At 34.3% G+C, this 21,434-nt stretch overlaps 1 protein-coding gene and 1 pseudogene across 3 annotated transcripts in view; one reads left to right on the forward strand and one right to left on the reverse strand.

The window, feature by feature from the left end:
* Positions 1 to 21,434, forward strand: part of GRID2 (glutamate ionotropic receptor delta type subunit 2) — a 1,267,610-nt gene that overhangs the window by 13,739 nt on the left and 1,232,437 nt on the right. The window lies entirely within an intron of this gene.
* Positions 13,348 to 14,451, reverse strand: LOC102506747 (annotated as a pseudogene).

Genomic DNA, 21,434 nt, shown 5'->3' on the forward strand with positions numbered 1-21,434 from the left:
GAAAATTGTTTTCTTAGAATGGCAGAAATAATTGGGACTGAAATGGGACTAAAGGGATCTTTTTGGGACTTTAAGCCTCATTTTTTAAGTGTCTCAGAAGACTGTGCTTCATAGTTAAGGATCTGTGCTATCAAATAAGAAATGTTTGAAAACATGGGTCTGCAGTCAGAAGAATGTGAAAGCAGAGGCAATGTGTCTGCATGTGTGTAAAAACACTTTTTGAACTGAGGAGTGAAATGGAGTAGATCCAAATCAGTGTCTTCTTTCTGCCTCTGTGTGTCTTTGTTTAGAATCTCGTTTTTCAGCCTGTTTTTATAATATATACTGCCAATGCTTAATCCAGTAAAAACAGCTTGAGTGTGATATTATTAGAACTTAATTTTGCCATCTTGCTCTTTTTTGTTCTTAATTAAGTTGATCCATTGTGTGAGAGCCAAGGATGGAAAATTGAGGGCTCCAGTGGTGAGGAAGTCTTCTGATATTTCACAGTCTTGCTCTCAGTCTCTCTAGTTAATTTTAGAGTAAATTAAGGGATAAGAAATTTAGAATTTGTCGAGGATGACCTGCATGAGTTGAGTTAGTAAAAATTCGTGATGATTGGTAAATTTTGTTTCTTAGACAGTCAGAATGCTATGTAGTACTCAAAATAGAAGCACCCAATTTGATGTCACAGTTATATATTCAAATCTTGCCTTGGTCAGCTTGCCACTTCATGGCTGTGAAGTCTTTGGATAAGTAAGGAGACTTTGAAAGTCTTAAATTTACTCCTGCTTCCTCTCCACTTCATCTGTTATAAGGGTAAGCAGTTACAACATTCAAAATATGGCCTTTGGACTCTGCAAATAGTATTCATACTGCAGGAGATTGAACTTGCAATTTAAATACACTGCCAGTTAAGATCCTGGGTGTGGGTTGTGCTTTAGAAAGCAGATGCCATGCCTAACATTAGATAGGGTTCTCTCTTTGTCTTCTGTTGCTGAAACATTAATTCAGATTTACAACTATCCTTTTTTACAACATATAAAGGAAAGTTGAAAGTCTTTATTACAATAAGTAAGTTTAAGGTTAAGTAGCCCTTCAAGGATGATACTTCACTCTCACATTATGTGAAATAGTTGGCTAAAATGTTATTTGTTATTGTTGGTACTGGTATTTAGCTTTGCTCTGTGTGGTCACACTCTTGGATTTGGAATAAGGTAATCTTACAATTTACTGTCCAAACCAGAACTCTTTTGAAAATGAAAGGGCTGAATGGAGCCAAACAGGGACAAGGAAGCACTCATTTCAAAGCCTAAACTGCAGGCATGTGATTAGCTTGTAGTTTGGCCCAGCCTCAGACTCCCCTAGGTGTATCATCTTTAAGTAGGCAGTGATTCTGTCTTAGCAACAGGTTGTTCCATTTATCTAGGTCTTTTATGCTGATTGAATAAACAGACTGAGGTTTTGTTCTTGTTTTATTTTTAATTACTTAGAGCACTTTTCTTCACAGGCAGCAGTAAAGAGGAAAAATGGCTAACTATAGGTTGTCTTTGTTCGGACAAACATATTTAACTGATTTTTAAAATAATCAGATGTTAGTATTTGTAATCACTCCCTTTATTCTTTCACATCCATTCTCCCTATCTACTGTTTGACTGCTACTACTAGCAGAACTATACTGAATATTGGTAATTACATCAATTTGCACCTAATCTCAGATGCTGTATCTCTGGAACTAAATAAAGGATGTGTATTTTCACATGGAGAGGATTGTTCTAAGAAATATAAAGACAATTTACAGCAGATTATAAAGATTACAAACATTAAAATTTGCTTCATTTTTGCATCCTAAAAGGAGAAATAATCAACTAAGCAAGTTCTAGGCAATTTTTATTTTTTACAGAGATATATAATAGAGGAAATGTTCCAGATAAGAGGAGGGTAGCCTCAACAGTTAAAGTTTCAAAGGTGGATATTAAAAAACTTTTTTCTTATAGGGGATAAGCATAAAATATTGGTCTGTGGCTAAAATTAAATATACTATAACTACTGTGTTATCTAATCGCTTTAACCTCTACAAACTTCTGTCTTAGAAGTATGCCTTTCAATTTGGTGTAAATGTCATTAGAGTCTCTTAACCTTCCTTTCCTTCTCTCTGTTTCAAAGTCTGGTTTTTCCTCAAGAGATGATCATGTGATGCCCTGCATTGACCTCTTACCTTCACACTCTTGCTCTTGGTAGCCTAGTTCATATTAAAAGCCTTATCTCCTTTTCTTAACTTTTGCACCCTGGTTATTACTTTGTATGTTTTCCAAATGTGCAACTGGATTTGAGTGCATCCTCCTAAGTACTCTGAAAAAGACTGCGACCTTCCTCCTTTCTTTTCCGTGGCAGTTTTTAGGCTTCCGCTGACCCTGTCCCTTAGGTCATCTTCACTGTAGAAATTATGTAATCATAGACTTTCACAGTTGGGAGGAATATTAGAAATTGTCTATAGTCCAGAGTCCTCCTTTTGCTGATGAGCAAATTGAGAGGTTAAGTGAGTTGAATGCTGCATAGATACACATTTTTGAGTAGTCTATTAAGCATAATTTTTACTAAAAAAAGTAATTATATTCACATCATCAAAGAAGTATTAATGTAGGCTATTGGCCAGGAGATACAAATAGCCCAATTATGTAGAACTGGATAATTGTTTTCATTATCTTAGGGTACATTTTACCTGTGCTCTACTATATTGTTGTAGAGTACTGTAATTAATTCCTTTGAAGCCTGCTAATATAATGTGAGAGGTAGCTAACCCAATTGGAGAACTATTCCCACAAGGGGCAGGAAGTGTGTGTGTGTGTGTGTGTGTGTGTGTGTGTGTGTGTGTGTGTGTGTGTATTATCTTCTAGGAATTCTCCCAGAGTTTAGAGCCCAGCAGAGTCTAGCCCACATCCAAACCCTGTTCCTCTGATTACTGACTCCACTCTTCCTCACTTTCTCTCTTTCCGTCTCCCTCTTTCTCTCCCCAAACTCAGGAGGTTGGAACTTTTTTCTTCTAAGATTTACAAATGTTAGTTCTGTCTCTATTAAAACATGTCACTGCATAGATTTAATTCACTTGGTTTTTCATCACTCTTGGACAGTTTATTTCAGTGTTTTCAACCTTAGTGTTTTCATATATAAAATGTAGATATTACCACCTATCTTGAAGGGACAAATGAAAAGTAAATTAAGTAAATAAGACAAGTTGGAAAAAAAACCAAGACTGGCATAGAATGAGTTTTCCAGAAATGTTAGTTTTCTTACCCTGTTGTTTTCTGCCTTCTCTCAAAACTTCATAAATATAATAGTTTTGACTAATTGTACATTTTATTTGTCTGTTTTGTGCACATTTGCCAAATATCTTGAGGCTAGAGTTAATTGATTTTTATAATTATGTCAAGTAAAGAGGAAAATGGTCTATGAAAATATGAGTTATTTATATTCTCATTTTCAAACTCAAAGAGATTTGCTATTTGTTTAATATGATAAAACACTTTAAACAATTATATGGATTTTTTAAAATCCTTTTTCTTCTTTGCTTCAGAACTTTTATAAAGTAGTTTTCTTGTTTATAAGCTCATAATCTTTCTGCTGTCTGGATCCATTCTGAGATATAACCTTCTTTAACTCTTCTTTCAGATCCATCTAACTTTATGTGTTTAATATCTTTAAAGTCATAATCTCTTCAACTCATATTATTTTTTGATTTTTAATGTCTACCCTATAATAATCAATTACTTAATTACTTTCTAATTTTATTTTAAAATTATCATCCATTCATTTCCTAAATCTCCTAATATTTAATGTACTAAAATGTTTATTTTGTATTTCCCATGCTTATGTAAAAAATTCTGTGAGGAAAAATTATATTTTGATGAGAAAATAAAGGGAAAGAGAACTCACAGTGATTTGGTGAGCATTTAATTCTCTTGGCAGTTTTACATAGTGGTACTGATTTACTAATTGTTCTTTTCTTCAGTTAAAGTAGACTTGCCTTCCAGAATTGACCTATTAATGTGATTTTAATCAATAGAGCTAGCTCCACAGGTTTATAACTGATTAAAGGTCAGTAAAGTATATGGACATTTGAGGCCAAATCAGCACAATTTGTATAGAACCCTGAATGTAAAGCCCACAATTTAATTTTACTAAGTACTTTAATGAAAAAGGACTTGTACATGTAGAGTTACCATTATTCAAAATAAATATAGTTGAAATGCTTCTATTGAGTATACAGGGATCATTGGACTAGTTTGACCACCTTCGGCACCACTATCATAAACAATGAATAGATCGAATTCCCTTAGTCCTGCCTTTTCTCTGTGAAAATACCCAGAGAACACTTGTTGCTTCTCAAACATCTTGGGAGGCAACAAAGTGAGTCACATCAATTTTTTTTTTATTTTCTGATTCATATAAAAGTTATGTTTACACTACACTTAGTCTATTAAGTGTTCAATAGTATTATGTTTAAAAAACAATGTATATACATTAATCAAAAAAGTACATTCTTGTTAAAAGACACCATCTTCTGAGTCTTCAATGAGTCATAATCTTTTTGCAATAGTAACATCAAAGATCACTGAACACAGACCACCATAATAAATGGAATAATAGTGAAAATTTGAAACATTATGAGAATTATGAAAATGTGACACAGAGACAATCATGTGAACAGATGCTGTTGAAAAAATGGCACTGTAGACTTGTTCAACTCAGGGTTGCCACAGACTTTCAATTTGTTAAAAACACACAATACCTACAAAGTGCAGTAGAGTGAAGTGCAATAAAATGAAGTACGTCTGTATGCCCTAACTGGGTTCAGTTTTGTATATGGGGGCCTTAACTGAGTTTATCACATACCCAGTCCAGATAACCTCAATAGCACATTATTGTGCAAAGTTGGAGAAGCCTCTGGGTTGTGGAGGCAAGTGGCACAGAGATTCCAAGGATAGGAATATTGGGTGGGGAGCCTCCAATTGCCCAGATCCAGCTCCCAGGTCACCTGACCATCATGTCTTCTTAATTACCTACTTCAGCAATACTATGGAAGATAACAGAAAGATGTAGTGAAAATGACTAAATCCCATTCTCTATAATGAGAATAATATATAACTTGTAATTCATAATTATATATAAGAACCAGTAATTAGAGTGGCATTATTAAGCACTCACAATATACCAATCATTGTTGCAAACTCTTTATAGATATTATCTCATTAAATTGTTACAATAACACTAATAATGCTGGTACTATCATCATTCCTGTTTTGCTGATGAGATTAAAGGAAGTTTGGGGTACTATGTAATTTGTCCAACTTCACTAAGCCACAGAATATAAATAATAATAGGGTCTGACACCTGTTCTCATTTCTTCTGTTACTGTGTCTAGGGAATAGTTTTCACTGAACGTGTATCTATTCCAAGCATCCCATGCTCTTTTTTCCCTCTGATACTTCATTTACCAACAAGAAGCCAGATACTCTCATAAGAGCCCTCTCTGATGTTCTAATCAGTGTGATGCAAGGTACCCCATGCATTTCCTTACTACATTCTGTAATACTGTTGTAGCCTTGCATTTGATTTTTTGTCAACTTGAGTGAAAAAAAGAGCGAAATGATCTCTTCTACTCAGTTGTCATTAAAAAAAAAATTAACACTAGTTTTGTTGGTGATTTACCAATGGCTATTATTTTGTTGTTGTTTTTGCAACACATTGTATCATTGATTAATAAAAAGTCACTAATAAGCTCAATGTTTACATCTTTAAGTATTTGTTCACTTGTCTTCAGTTGGTTATCAGTGTGTTATACAAGTACTTGAAGCTGACCTAAGTTTTCAGTTCACTTTATTTCTAGAAAATGTCCATGCTTAGCAACATTCCTGCCTGTAATTCTATGTAGAGATTAAATGCCCTCTGAATCTCTGGTCCCCACTGCTAAAAACTCACTCAGACCCTCATTTTAGCATAGATCATATGCCAGAGAGTAACCAGTTATGCTTCACATATATCCTGTTTTACTTTCTTTTCCCATTAAGATATAGGAGTGGTTAGTTAGCCGTGATTCCTTGGCCAAACCTTTAGGTTAATTTAGATAGGTACTACATAATACTTTTGGCTAACCTTCTGTACTTACCAAAAACAAATGGATTTAATTTAGTTATTTCACAAAAATGATATTATACCTGTTTTAGTTTCACTTTTTAAAAAATGAAAGTTTTAGATCATATGTTTTAATGTGTTTTTCCTTGAAATTTTGTTTTCTTCTAACCCAGTAGATACTACAGATATTCTTTCTGAATGTGTGTTCTTTTGCTTTCCCTCTCATGTGTGGAATAGTAAGGAACTGAAAGAAAACTGTAATTGTGATTAAAGTAGTATGCAAAGTGGGAAAAGAAGGAAATAGTGCATTATTTACAAGTCATTTTTATGTTTGGCAGGATGATGCACTTTGTTGAGATAAGGGCCATCAGAAAAGAAAAAAAGGGAAAAGAAAAGCTTGCTTTTACTAGAATATTTTAAATATGCTTCTTGTGTATGTTAATATATAAAGTGATAAACACTCATCTATTTGAAAAGGAGCTGTACAAAGATAGAGACAGGGAGAAATGTCAAATGTCAAATAAGAACAAAAACAAATAATACACAAATTCAAGAGGGAGAGTGACCTTTATAGAATGCCTGACAGCTGCATGTGGTCCAGGTCTCTGCTGGAACAGGACAAGGACTGCATACTGTGCCACGTTAAATGTTCTTCTCTACAGGAACACTGATGCAGGGAGAGGGCGCATGAGAGTGAGTGATAGGTCAGTTCAGCTAATGTCAGCCAGATACGTGACTCAGTAGACCAGAGGTTTGCTGAATGGAACTTTTTGAGGTTCAGCCAGGATGATTAAAATGAAACATTTAAAAGAAATAACAGCATAATCCACTTGTATTCATTGGAAAAATGATCATTCTTTTCTGTTATATGCAATTATATTCCTACTACATTTGTGGTAACTCTGTTAGCTGCTCAAGTAATCATGCCAAAGACACTGGTTTCTCTTTCTCTAGAAAGGGTAAATTGAATACTAAATTTATCATAGTGTTAAACTTGTACTTTTCCTTTGTTTGATCTTGAATTTTCTTATTTTGAAAGGTAGTTTTATGCTAACGATTACAAAGAACATAATAAAATATAACCTCTTTGTTATCATAGGGAAATAAAATCAACATTTTTTCCCCTGGATATTCTGAATAAAAATTAAGAAACAGAAGTATATATAAAATGATTCTTTTAAGAATGTGCTTTTTTCTAAGTCCTTACCTACTAGAAAGTGTTCTTCTCAGTATTAATTTGTGGTTTGCATGCTTCATCTTCATGTTCTTGTTAACTATTCTTGTTTTGTTTAATTGATTTACAGTGTTGTGTTAGTTTCTGGTGTACAGCATAATTATTCAGTTGTATATGTGTATATTCTTTTCCATTACAGATTATTACAAGATATTGAATGTAGCTCCCTGTGCTATACATTAGAATCTTGTTGTTTATCTATTTTATATATAGTAGTTTATATCTGTTAACCCTAAACTCCTAATTTATCCCTCCCCCTTTCCCTTTTGGTAACCATAAGTTTGTTTTCTGTGTCTGTGAATCTCTGTCTTATTTATATTATTTTTTTAGATTTCACATATAAGTGGTATAATATGATATTTGTCTTTCTCTGTCTTGACTTACTTCACTTAGTTTGATAATCTGTATGTCCATCCATGTTGTGGCAAATGGCATTATTTCATTGTTTTTTTATGGCTGAGTAGTATTCCATTGTATATATACATCTTTTTTATTTTTTGAGTTATAGTTATTTTACAATGTTGTGTCAAATTCCAGTGTAGAGCACAATTTTTCAGTTATACATGAACATACATATATTCATTGTCACATATTTTTTCGCTGTGAGCTACCACAAGATCTCGTATATATTTTCCTGTGCTATACAGTATAATCTTGTTTATCTATTCTGCATATGCCTGTCAGTATCTCCAAATTTTGAAACCCTGTCTGTCCCTTCCAACCCCCCGTATATACATCTTCTTTATTCAGTCATCTGTTGGACGTATAGGTTGCTTCCATGTCTTGACTATTGTGTATAGTGCTGCTGTGAACATTGGGTGCATGTGTATTTTCGAATTAGAGTTTTCTTCAGGTATATGCTCCAGAGTGGGCTTGTTGGATCATATGGTAAGTCTATTTCTAGTTTTCTAAGGAATCTCCATACTGTTTTCCATAGTGGATACACCAAACTATATTCCCATCAACCATGTAGGAGGGTTCCCTTTTCTCCATGCCCTTTCCATCATTTTTTGTTTGTGGACTTTTTAATGATGGCCATTGTGACCAGTGTGAGGGGAATAACTCATTGCAGTTTTGATTTGCATTTCTCTGATAATTTAGCTAACTATTCTTTAATCATTTCTGTTTGAAGATGCTTCTAATCCTGGGGAAAAGTTTGATTTATATATGTGTATTGGATAATACTCGTCTTTCCCATGTCTGTATTTTACCATCCAAGATTGTTAACTCTAAATAATTAATATTCCAAGAATAAGAGTCCTAAGTTTTTAAGTATCACAAGTGGATCAGAACCTAAAGTCTCAAATGCTTTTTCTGTGGTCTCTGGAAGTTGATAGTACAGAGTTGTGTCTTCTGGCTTCTTTTTAAGCCTTCTCCAAAAAAAATCTTTGGCATTTATTAGAAAGAAGAAGAAGAAAAAGATGACATCCATGCACTTATTTCATTGTGGATTTTTCACAATCATGCTCAGTTGCATCAACACAACTTAGTCATATTCATATTTCTCTCAGCTTGCTTACTCTACATGATATTCTCCTTGACTTAGTTATCTGAAACTCTTGGTTATCTGAAAGATAAAACTGGTGAACAAATTCATTATTTTATGTGCTTTTTTCTCATTAAAATAAAATCCCATGATAACCTAGATAGGGTTGTTAGGAGACTTAAATAAAAAATTGCAAAGAACAGTAATATATAGTAATTCTTTCAATATTCATTACATTTTTGTGGAATATCTAAATGTTTCGTGTGCTCTTTTATGCCCTGCATATACAGTGATAAATAAAACAGGGAAAACAATCAAAGACCTATTCTTCCTGAAGCTTACTTCTAAAGTGGGAGATAAACAGTAAATAAAAAAATGAAAGTACAGAGGGGTATGAAGAAAAACACAGCAGAGTTAGGGGATATAGAGTGATGGAGGGGTATGAATTTAGAATGGCAGTTCAGACATCATCTCTGAGGAGATGATGTAGAGCAAAGGCTAAAGTGAAGGGATTGTGGATAGAATATGCTAGAGAAGGAGAGAGGAAGAAAGAGGAGGGGAGAGGAGAGGAGCAGAGAGAGAAGCATGCTTGGCATCTGCAGAGACTGGTGAGGTTGTCATGTAGCTGTAGTAGAGTAGCAAGCAGGGGTATGGTAGAAGAATAATTCAAGGAGGAAGACAAAAGATTATTTTTAATCCTTTGGGAATGACATATTGCACTAGGATAATGGTATCCTAGAACCTCACTATTATTTTAAATGTTTAATTTTTTTAAATGGGAAGATATGCCCAAGCTCCATTTTGTTGTCGAAAATCTCTGTGACTACCCTGGCAACCTGACTAGGGACCCTCTTATCTAAGGGCAGTACTTGGTGCTGTTAGATCTTCCCTACTGTCCACCTTACACCAGTTTGCATGAGTGTTCTTGTAATTTTAGGATTGTTTGGGTCAAGAAGGACTTTATTTTACAGGGAAGAATTTTCCTCTGTGATCCAGAACAAAGACTGGAGTGTGTGGGAATTGATTAGGCACCTTGGAGCCAAAGATTGAGGGCACAAGTCCCCCTTTACAGGTGGTTTTCCCATTTGGAGAGCTTTCTTGGCAGCAGTAATCAGTGAAACTACTCTGGTTTGGATGGCTAGTCTCAGTAATAGTAACCTTTGTACAAGTGTGTATCACCTTATATGGGGCATTCACAAGGCACCAATTATAGATGACCTTTATTTGTTAGCTGGATATACTATACCAGTTATGACATTATTCATAAATAGATTGATAAGATTTCAATAATTCTTCCTCCACTCTCATCTTTTTTGGAAAGAACTCTTAGACAAATTTCAATTTACAGAGACAGTATTTGCAAATGTCTTATTTATTTTTTCTGACTGAAACCCTAAGGATTCTTCTTGTAGTATCTATAAACAAAGTAACCTTCCACATACTATACATTTAATGATTTTTCACAAGAGAAATCATATTTAAATTGAAAACTATGAGTTCAGAAGGAAGATTTGCTAATACTAGGCTTTGCAGTTTGGAATGCAACAACAGATTATCTCCAGTGCTGTTGAGTACTGGATTGAAATGAGTGTAAGTAAAAAGTGGAGCAGAAATCTACAGAGATGCACACATTTCGCTAGGACTGTTTGTTGTTAGAGCTGAGAAGTGTAGGCTGCTGACAAACTGCTTTGAAGCTATTAGAAATGTCACACTTAGCCTGTAAATTAAAGTTGAAGTCATAAGTCTTGCAGAACTTCTAGCTACTAACTAAAGAGAAATGGCAGTGTAGAGAAATTCTGAATTTTTTTTTCAAGTTTGTCTTTTCAAATATATATATAAAAATTATTCCAATCAGGATATTTACATTTCCAGGAAAATGAAATGTACTTTAACAGTATGCATGGCAACTTTTTTCATTCATCAAGATTCACTTCACAAACCTTTATTGAGCAATTACTACTACTCAAGGCCCTGTATCACTAATTGTAGAGGTTCTTCACAAAACTAACCTGTAGAGTTTCTCCACAACTTATAGCTCATGGGAGTTTGAGACATGTATAAGGAATTATTGCAATACACAGTTCATGTAGTGCCAACTGTACTCCCAAATGATGTGTCAGACTGATTTCTTGTTACTTTTATGAAGTAATCTTTTTATAAATGATTGAAATGTATTTAATTTCTATGACAAACCATTTCTAAGACATGTGCCAGCCAAACTAAGAGCCACTTGAAATAAGGAGTCTGAAATTTAGGTATTAGAAGTAAATTCAAGTTAGAGCACTTAATCCAACTTGTACTGCTTTGTAGTTAGCTGAGCATCTTTTCTCTCCTCTAGTACAGTTGGCCCTTCCTATCTGTGTTTTCTGCATTGTCGGATTCAACCAACTGAGAATAAAAAACATTCCAAAAATTTTTCAAAAAGTTCTAAAAAGCAAAACTTGAATTTGCTGCCAGGGCAGCTCTTTACATAGCATTTACATTGTATTTGCAGCTTTTTCTGTAACATTTACAATGTATTAGATATTATAAGTAATGTAGAGATGATTTAAAGTATATGGGAGGATGGGCTTAGATTGTATGCAAATAATGTGCCATTTTATATAAGGGATTTGAGCATCTGTGGATTTTGATATACGTAGGGGTCCTGGAACCCATCCCTTCCAGATACCGAGGGATGACTATTTGAGTAACCCCAGAGTGTTGAGAATGTACTTTACATATCTTGTTCCTGTGAGGAATACCACAGAGTGGCTCAATAGCTCACAGGATTTCTATATAGAGTAGTCAAATTGCTAGTGTGAGAAAAGCAGAAGCTATTAAACCAGACTGAGTTTAAAGAAAAAAATTCTGGTTACATAATAATGTAATCTTCTCTATTTTAATTTATATAATGGGGTTAATAATTCCTGTTTCATTGATATTTTCAGCTTAATTTAAATAATATGATACACATATAAAATCTAACACATATGAGGCAAGAACAGTCATTGCTTGATTTCCAACCATCTGTCACCCCTATCTCTTCTCAATAACTTCTGATATCATTGTGGCTATCTATGGATATCTGTGGATATTGTACTACTAGAGTAAAGCATGTCACTCTGGCTGAGCCTACCAGCATATCAGTCCTTTTACCCATGGTAATTGGTGTTTTAGGTAGACCGATACTGGCCTTATAGGAAAGTCTCAGTACTCATGATTGGAATTTAGAAATTTGAACTAAAGCTTTACCATTTTTTGGTAACAGTACTGTGTGAAGATGAGGAACCTAGATTTGCTGTAGCTATGTTGGCTTTCAGCCTGGAGACAGAGCCAGCAAGCAGAGCAGAGCAGAGCCAAGAGAACGGCAGAAAAATAGAGCCAAACCTTGAAGGTATTGTGAACCTCTGGATCAACTTGTGCCTGGAGCCTGCCCTCCTTTAGACTTTTCATTATGTGAGCCAACAACTGCTTGTTTAAAATTGATTTAAGTTTTCTTATTTATTCCTTGTTAAGCATCCTAACTGATAACGGTAGGTAGTCAATAAATCTTAGCTTCATGAACTTCTTGAGCAGTTGATTACTACACTGTAAAGGGTCACATTCCTTGTGGCTTTTTATCTTCTTGTTTGAAGGAACTGTGTTCTGGGAAAAATTATGTTTCAAATCTTAGTTCCAAAGTTAATACTAAACCACACCCTTTGCAGAATGAGAGTAGTATATTACAAATTTTGGCATGAAGCCACAGTCAGCTACTAGGTATGGGACCAACAGAAATTTACTTAGTGTATCTGAACCTGTTCTTTCATTACAAAAAAAAAAAGAATAAATTTACTGTCCTATAAATTTATTTTTAAAGAAGATAATCCCTACAAAGTGTCCAGTCTTTGCTTGTTACATAACAAGCACCCAGTAATCAGTAATCATTATTATTCTGCTTTTTTTCTGACTTTGGAGGTAGTGATATTAGGGATCTTTTTAATATCAATTATGACTTTAGGATTAAAACAAAGGAATCATACATGTTATGAGTAAGTCAACGCATTTCTGAGTCCATTTGAATCACTTTTTCTTATGCAATTAAAAGAAGATTGAAGGGTGCAATAAAAGGATTTTTTAAATTTTAGAAGTTATACAATTATTGAGGAATATTTCCTACAAAATATTAAAGATGAGCTGCACAGAGGGATAACTGAATAGTTCCTATGCTTGTAAAAAACTGTCATTAAGTAATCTTCAAGAGCTGTGGTAGTTCATGGAGAAGAGATTAGACTTCATTAACTTGTTTTATCAGGACAAAATTTGTATGTGTACAGGGAAAAGACAAGTGAAAAAAGCATAAGAACAAAATCAAGTTATCTAATAATTATTTAGGGACAAACATTGTTAATACTATAATGTATGGCCTTCATTTTCATTACACATACATTGTATTTTTGTTAATGTCTATATTGTACATATACCCACGTGCACACAGACACATTTGTTTTTGAGTAATTTGAAGTTCTGGATCCATGTATATATATTTTCCCCCCCCAGTCAACACAGCTTTATTGTATCCTTAAGATACCACAAATGAATCTGAAGAGTCAACTGGCATCTTGCTTTCTCTGTACCTGGACAACTTAGATATTATTCATCAGCCTGCTAAACTGTTCCTTTTTCAGAAACATAGATATCATCCAAAAATTTTCTGATATCCTTGCTTTTAACTGTCATGGCTTGCTGAATCGAAGCAGCTGAATTTGATAACCAGTTCATTGTCATTTCCCTCAAGAACTAACTCATCTTTCTGAGCTTGAGATACTGAACAAGCAACACCTGGCCTCATCCGAACCCTTTGTATGTATTTTTCACCCAAGAAATTTTGGATTTCAATAAGCGAACCATTCTCCTGAATAACAACGTTGATGGGGAAGTGAGCATACACAGACCTCATCTTTTAACGGAAGCCCAGTGTAACACCCTTGATCCTGTTCTGTACGTGACTACAGATAGTGTGAACAGTAGCCAGTTCTTTTCTATTTCCCCACCACTTGTCAACCTGGAGCCCCTTCTTTTTCTTTCCAAGGAGACTAAGTTATACATTGATGTGATTGAAGACCCTCCACAGGGTGCCTCTGGGACCCGTCACAATAACTGTTCATCCCTTCAAAGTGATGTCAACATTTCTGGAATGTCGACAGTCTGATTACTGAGAATGGTCTTCATTCTTGCAGTAGATGCGGCAAAGAGAGTGGATCCATGTATATTTAATCATTCTTATTAGATGTCACAAAGGCACCCTACCCTTAATATGTTCAGAACTGAAAAATCTTTCCTAACATGCTGTCTACCGACTGCTTCATCATATGATGTCTGTTTCAGTGGGTGGTACCACCTTCTGGCAGTTGGGAAAGCCAGAACCCCTGGAGTAATGCTTGATGTCTCCTTTAATCTGCAGCCCCATAACCAGTCAAACACAAATCCAGCTGTTTCTGCTTCCTAATATCTCCAGTTGATCTGTTGCTATTCATCTCTGTACTACTCCCTAGCTCAGGTGCTCAGCATCTCTTAGTTGGTCTATTGCAGTAACCTCATAACTTGCACACCTGTGTCTTCTGCCTCACTCCTATTAGTAGTGTTACTCTTTAGAGTAATTTGAGTAATACTTAAAACATAAAAACTGTATCATGTCCTTACTATGCCTAAAATCTATTATGTTCTTGTATGACATGTATGAGTCTTAAGACAAAAACTAAGACCTTTACGATAACTTGTAAGGCTCTGGGTTTTCAGACCACTACCTCCTCATCAGTCTTTGCTCCCCAAACCACATTGCTCTTTCAGTTTTTTACTCAAATGTGTCATGATCCTTCTTCCTCGGGACCATTGGGTTTACTGCTTCCTCTTTGTAGATGACTTTCCCAACTTCGTACCCTATCATGCCTTACCTTTCTAATTAAATGCTTTTTCCTTGCTGAAGTCTTCTTGACTTTACAGACCAAGTCAGATCTCTCACCTTTCCTAGCTGTGCTTGTCCTTCACATCATTGATCTCAGTAGAAGCTAAAAGATGGTGATTGTGTAATACTTTGTATGATATGTGTCTTATGCTAGTGTACACTTAACAAGGTCAGGAATTTTATGTTATAGTGTCACAGACATATCTCCAGTGTTCAGGATGGATTTTGTGCATAAGCCTATACACAATATTTTGTACCATAATTATATCACGAACTCTGTTCAGTATTTTATAAAATAATGTTTTAATATCTGTGTGTTATTCTGTGAAGATAGAAAACAATCTGTTTAGCCAGACCCCCATTATTAGACTTTTAAATTATTTTATGGTCTACTGTTATAAATAAAGTTACAGTGAATTCAGGAATCCATTGAATTGTGGGTACTGTGGGTTGAGCTCCCTAGAAGCAGAGCCTGAGATGGGGATTCTTGTGCAAATAGTTTATTGAGGATTGTTCCCAGAAGAAAACTGAAAGGAGTGTGCAGAGCAATATAGGGTATAGTTAGGAGCAAAGCAAATAAATGGTTCCAGAACTTTGTCCTCTGCCTGATCTCAAAGGGGTCTCTGGAATGAAAATTGCATTATAGTGGTTGGAAACCAGAGACCTGGACTATTATACCCATTAGTCTTTATCCATGAACTCTGTGTGTGTGTGTGTGTGTGTGTGTGTGTGTGTGTGTGTGTGTGTGTGTGTGTGTGTAAGTGCACAGGTGTGAACCTAAAGTGTCTGGACTGTAATGGGTTTCTAGGTGAGGCACCAACAGCATCTGATTCAGAGAATATCTTAGAAGTTGCACAGAAGAGGTATTAAATAGATTTTGATATATAACCTATAGAGAAAGCACATTCTGAAGAGAAGGAACAAAACACAATAAGGAAATGGTTGAACATGTTTTTGAGGAAAATGGGTTATGTGTTATAAATAAAATAAAGGCTGAATGAGGAGTAAATATTTGGAGACTAAATTAGAAAAATTTATTGGACCTGTATCACAAAAGATCTTAAATCCATGTTGGTATAAAGTATACATTGATCAATGAAGACATAATTGTGTATTTGTATAATTTTGGGTTTATTCAACAGACATATTGTGTTTATATAATTTTGGTTTAATTTTAAAGGTCTGTACGTCTTTAAGTAGAAAAGTCTTTACCCCTGAGGCACAATATCTTTTCTCTACACTTTCAATGGAGTGTTAAATTAGTTTTTGTGAAAAAATTGGAAGGTATCTTGCCTGGTGTTGAGAAATTTGCAGTATGTGAAAACACATAGAGAGATATGCACCCAAGTTCTCTATTTCTCTCAGCTTTATATTTATTAAATGCATTGTATGAAGAAAGTTTGTTCTAAAACATCTTACTTTTATGCCTTTAGATACCATAAAAATATGGCACTGAAAAGTGTTTTTTAAAGAGAATGCCATGAAAAATAGCATAGTGAAAACCATACAAGGATTTTGTGTATGTGTAGAAAATATTTGAGTTCATTAACACTATTTAAAATAAAAAAAAATCTTGCAGTGTACCATGATTACTAAATCATAAGTGTAATATTTAGTTCTTCTCAATTTATTTTCTTTGTTTATAAAATGTTGTTGGATACCTCCTTGCCTTATGGGGGGATGGCAGTTGAAAAGCTAATGAGTTAATGTTTATGGAGGCTTTTTGAGGCCTTTAGATGAAAGGTACAGTATAAACCCAAAATATTAATCTTTAAGTGTGAAATACTCTAATTACTTCCCATTGCCACAGGGACATTATTGGAGATTTATACCTTCCTCTGAAATACCTGGCACAACTGTTATATGAGGCAGCATAATTTTTGGTGAACCATTATAATTCTGTGGTCATTACCATGTATCAAAGAGAATAGTTTAAGTATATGTGTTATATTTGCATATTCAGCATCTGAATATTTTCCATTATTCATTTATTGATATAACAAACATTAAGATGATTTAAAATGCAGATCCATTATGCTGTACTATCTATGTTGCTGTCAGAATTTTTTTGTGATGTTAAGGTATAAGGAGAAAATGGGAAGATTTTAAAAGAGTTTGAAAGAAGATCAAATATGATGTTCAATATATTGGCTTTAAAACTAGAACAGTTAGATATTCATTAACAATCTTATAACAGTAAAGGAAGAAAATACTCATTGCAGTGGTATTTTTATATTTATACAATATTAGTGGTACCATTTATTGACATATATATATATTTATATATTTGCCATGCATGGGGCTGATCATATTTCCTACATTATTGTGATCCTCATAATAGCTCTATGAAATAGAGGTGGAAAATCTGGAATTTAAACATGAGGAGAATGTGGCAAAAAGCAGGTGATTAGCCAGCAGAAGGTCACAGAACTACTTGGAGATGGAGCCAGGATTTAAATTCAAGCAGTGTGACTCTTGAGTTGCTTCTTTAGCCCCTGTACGATACTAAATCTCGATAATGCTACCTTTCCAATGTTCTGCCTATTTCACTCTTGTGGAATCTACTGAATGTATAATATACATCAAGATAATTTTAATAACAAAATGAAACTTGAAGGAGTTCTCAGTAGAAGCAGAGGTCTCCTTTGCCAAGTTTTTCTACATGAACTGATGATCTGGTTTCTTGCCAAACCAGTAAGTATAAACACTGAAATTGTGCAGAGAAGAATTCAAGACATAAAGCTCATTTTTGTTAGACTCATGTTGAAAACACATAGCTAAGGACTCAGCACAAGTAAACTGAGTTTATGAATGGTAGTCTCTGGCATTTTCTTGAATCTGGGAAACAAAATTCTTTCTATGAATTCCCACAAAGTAGACTAAAAATTCCCTTGGAAGGGACTTTTTAAATGAACAATTTACAAAGTATAATTTAGGAAAATTATAAAATAAGGCTATTGTGAAAATTCAGACAAATTATATATCTAGTTTAGAAATTGCATCTCGTTTCTCTTTTCTCTCTCTCCCACACTCTGCCCCCCTCTCCCAGGCTTTCTCATACATACACACAGTCACCATTCATATAAATCAAATTTTTGAAACAATAAAATGAAGTCATCTTATTTTTAATTTCCCCCTATATCTGTTCACTACATTTTCCAACATGAACGTCCTGAAGCAGTATGAATAATGTTATTCTTTATTTAGAATAGCTCAGAGGCTTAGCAATGGTGTCCATATTCTTTGAAATTCTGTGCAAAAAGTCCATCTTAATTTGGTACCTGCTTAATTCCCACATTTATCTCCTGCATTCTCAGATGTTCTCCCTGATCTTTGACTCTCCCTTGAGAATTGTTACCTTACTAGTTCCTGTCTGGATGCCTTTGACCATGTTGTTTTCTTTAGCTGGAGTTTTACATGATGAACACCTACTTAATATCTCAAGATTCAACTCAAAGAAATAATTCCTCTGTAAAGTGTCCCTGTCCTCCTCCAGCAGAGAAAGATAGTTATCTGTTCCTAGATGCTCACATGGCATCCTCTGTTTACTACATTGCATTGTGATTTTTATACAGGATACTGCTTTGCATTTACTTATTTACCATTTTCTTTTCCATTATATTGTCAACTGCTCAAAGCTTGTGCCTATGGCTTATTTGTCTGGTTCACTATGACTGTCACAGTGCTGACTAATGTACAGAAAGTTAAAACAGGACTCGTCTATTTCAGAGTTCTTGCTGAGGCCACAAGGCAGAGAATAATATATGTCAAGTATTTTAGACTGTGTGGGCTTGCAGCAGAAGTTTTTAAAACCAGTCTCTGCACATATTTGTGATAAATATTAAATGAATAAGTAAATGAGTACCATGAAAGTTCTGATAGACTATTGCTTCAGTGTAAGCTTATATCCTTTTTCTTTTCTTTGCTTAATATATGTGGCTTCTGTATTTTTTGGAATTACTTTTTCAAATCAGATTGGAAAGGCTCATCAGTCCTCCAGTACACTTCAGTTTCTAGCTTTCATTGCTTCTGTCACTGCCACATTATGTCAGTGTTGGAAATAAGTCCCATATGGTCCAGTGTGTTCTGTCTACTGTCTCCCTTGCTAGTTTAGATTCCTGTCCAGGAAGAGATGGCAATTCACAGTTATTTTCTAAAGCTTCAATTTTATTTTTATATTCATATGCTCAGCTATTTCTCTGAAAAATGCTACTAATAAGTCTAGAAGTGCTTCTACAACCATGCATAACATGTGCTGCAACCCAGCTTTCCCAAGGCCCTCCATCACCTCACTCTGACTGATCTTTCTTTTAGGGACCTTTGATCTCTTGTCAGCTGTTAAACTGAAGCACATTATTTAGGGATATCTTAGGACCTCAACTGCATAGATTACGAAAATGCTTAACTTTAAAGGTCTTTGGGAAGGATGTAGGTTCTCCATCCTTTCCTTTGAAGAGAATTCTTGGCCTTGTAAAAATCTACCTACCTTTTGCCTGGGATCACCTTTATATACCAAGGATTTATGAAATGGACAGTCTTTTCAGGCCACCAGAGGTCAAGTTACACAGTGGGTGCCTACCCAGCTGTATTTGCACAAGTGACAGGGCAAGTGCTACTTCATGGTGACTTTCCAAGTTTACCTAGACACACATTGTTGACAGCTTCTCTTGGTAAAATACTTTTATACATCACATTGGTAAAAAAAAATTGCTTTGAGAACAAAGGAAAAAATTTCACTGCAAAATCATAATTGACAATATTTCAAAGTATTTCTTTATTTCACAATATTAGCAAATGGTGTCTGAGATTGCATGTGGAGAAATGTGAACCTTAAGGAGCTATTTCTAAGAAGTAATTTGGCTAATGCTGAGTGCTAGATAAGAGTCTAATATGGGAACCATACAAAATTATCCTCACATCTGCTACAAACAGATAAACACTTGAGAATCAAGGTTCATTGTTAGACTCCTATGGATAAAGGAATATTTTGATATTTCTTTTAAAATTTATGTGACAGTTTGAAGGATATCAAAATCATTGGTTGTACCTTGTCAGGTAGTATTTTTATTTTTATTGAGTAATAACAAACACTTATTGACTACTTCATTTATTTAACAGATGTTATTGTGTGTCTATAGCACTGTGCGGACACTTAGAATTAAAAAACAAACAAATTAGACCAAGTCACGTCCCTCAGGGGCCTACATTCTAGTTTTGGGGAGAAAAACAACAGAATAAAAATATTTTTAAAAAATGAGTTAAAGTAATTATCATCAAGAGACTGAAAGTTAGGATAAAAAGAACTTAAAATGTTAAATAAAATGCAAGGGTTAAATAATATATGGACATGTAAAAATTAAATAAAACTCCCCAGAGAGCATAGATTTAAGTGCTATATAAGTTTAAAAAATGAAGCTATGAATTGAGAGGGTGTGATCACTTTAGCTTTAATGGTTTATTGAAGGAAGTGGGACATAAGGTTGAAAAAGCCATATATTTAGTGATGTCAGTTATCTCATCAATGGCTCATTTGAGTTAAAATGTTTAGAAGCAACAGTCTTATATTAGCACACTAGAATTTTCTGGTGAATTTACTCATAATCAATAAACATCTATAGAAGGATCTTCTTGAAAGGAAATTCATTGAACAAAATCTGATAAATCAATTAAGATTCAAGTGTGAGTGTTCATTCATAGATTTCTTCTGCAAACAATTTTGGTGGAAGGAGTTTTCAGTAACATGATGACGTGTATTGATTGTTACTGTAAAAGAAAAGCATACAAATTTTCAGGCAATCTGTTCATTGAAAGATGCTTTAAAATACTTGAAAATTGGCAACTGCTTCTCAGTATCCTAATGCTATATTCTCTTGTTCCTAAGCTATGTTCTGGAAATGAGTTGACTGTGTATAGAAAGGCAAGGATCTTTGTCCCTTGTGTTCACTATGTATCCCATGGTTGAAGCAATGGACAAACATGGCATGATGTTATAGTCATTCAGTAAATATATTTGTTAAATGAGTAGAAGGTGTAATATAAACTAAAGAAAGCCTATTTTATATATTTCCTTCTAGTATTGCAAGAATAAATTTAATTTATTATAATTGCTTATTTTTATTTATTGCATTCTCAAATTTATCTTTCCTCTGCTTATTTACTGTGCTTTTTATTTAAAATATTTTTTATAAAACTTTGATGTTTTATGTAAGTTTTCTGTACAGGAATTGATTTTGCCAACTGGAAAAGAAAGGCTCAGACTAATCTACCTCGGCATGTTTGCATTTGTAGACTAGTTGAATATTATCATTGTTATTGTATGCATGTGTATAAATACTGTATATACACACAACACACATTGTAAATATTATCTATCAACTGTATTATACAACACCTATCCTATAATCACATGATAATCTAAGGTATTTTTTGAAAAACTTCAAAATGAAGCTAGGCCAGCTAGCTAATTTATTTGAGACACTAAATTTTTTATAGGAATGCCATCTGAATTTCTTTATGCACACTGACACCCCTGCCTCAGTATGAGAAAATAAAGTGTTTTGTGCCCAGCATATTTAAAGAAAAATATTTGGAGTGTGAAATTAATTGTGGACCACTGTGAAAGAAATTACATATTCTCAAATGCTTTTATTCCCTGTTGCTTTAACCTATCTTTAATG

The sequence above is a fragment of the Camelus ferus genome, chromosome 2 (assembly GCF_009834535.1).
Source record: "Camelus ferus isolate YT-003-E chromosome 2, BCGSAC_Cfer_1.0, whole genome shotgun sequence".
NCBI classification, from domain to species: Eukaryota; Metazoa; Chordata; class Mammalia; order Artiodactyla; family Camelidae; genus Camelus; species Camelus ferus.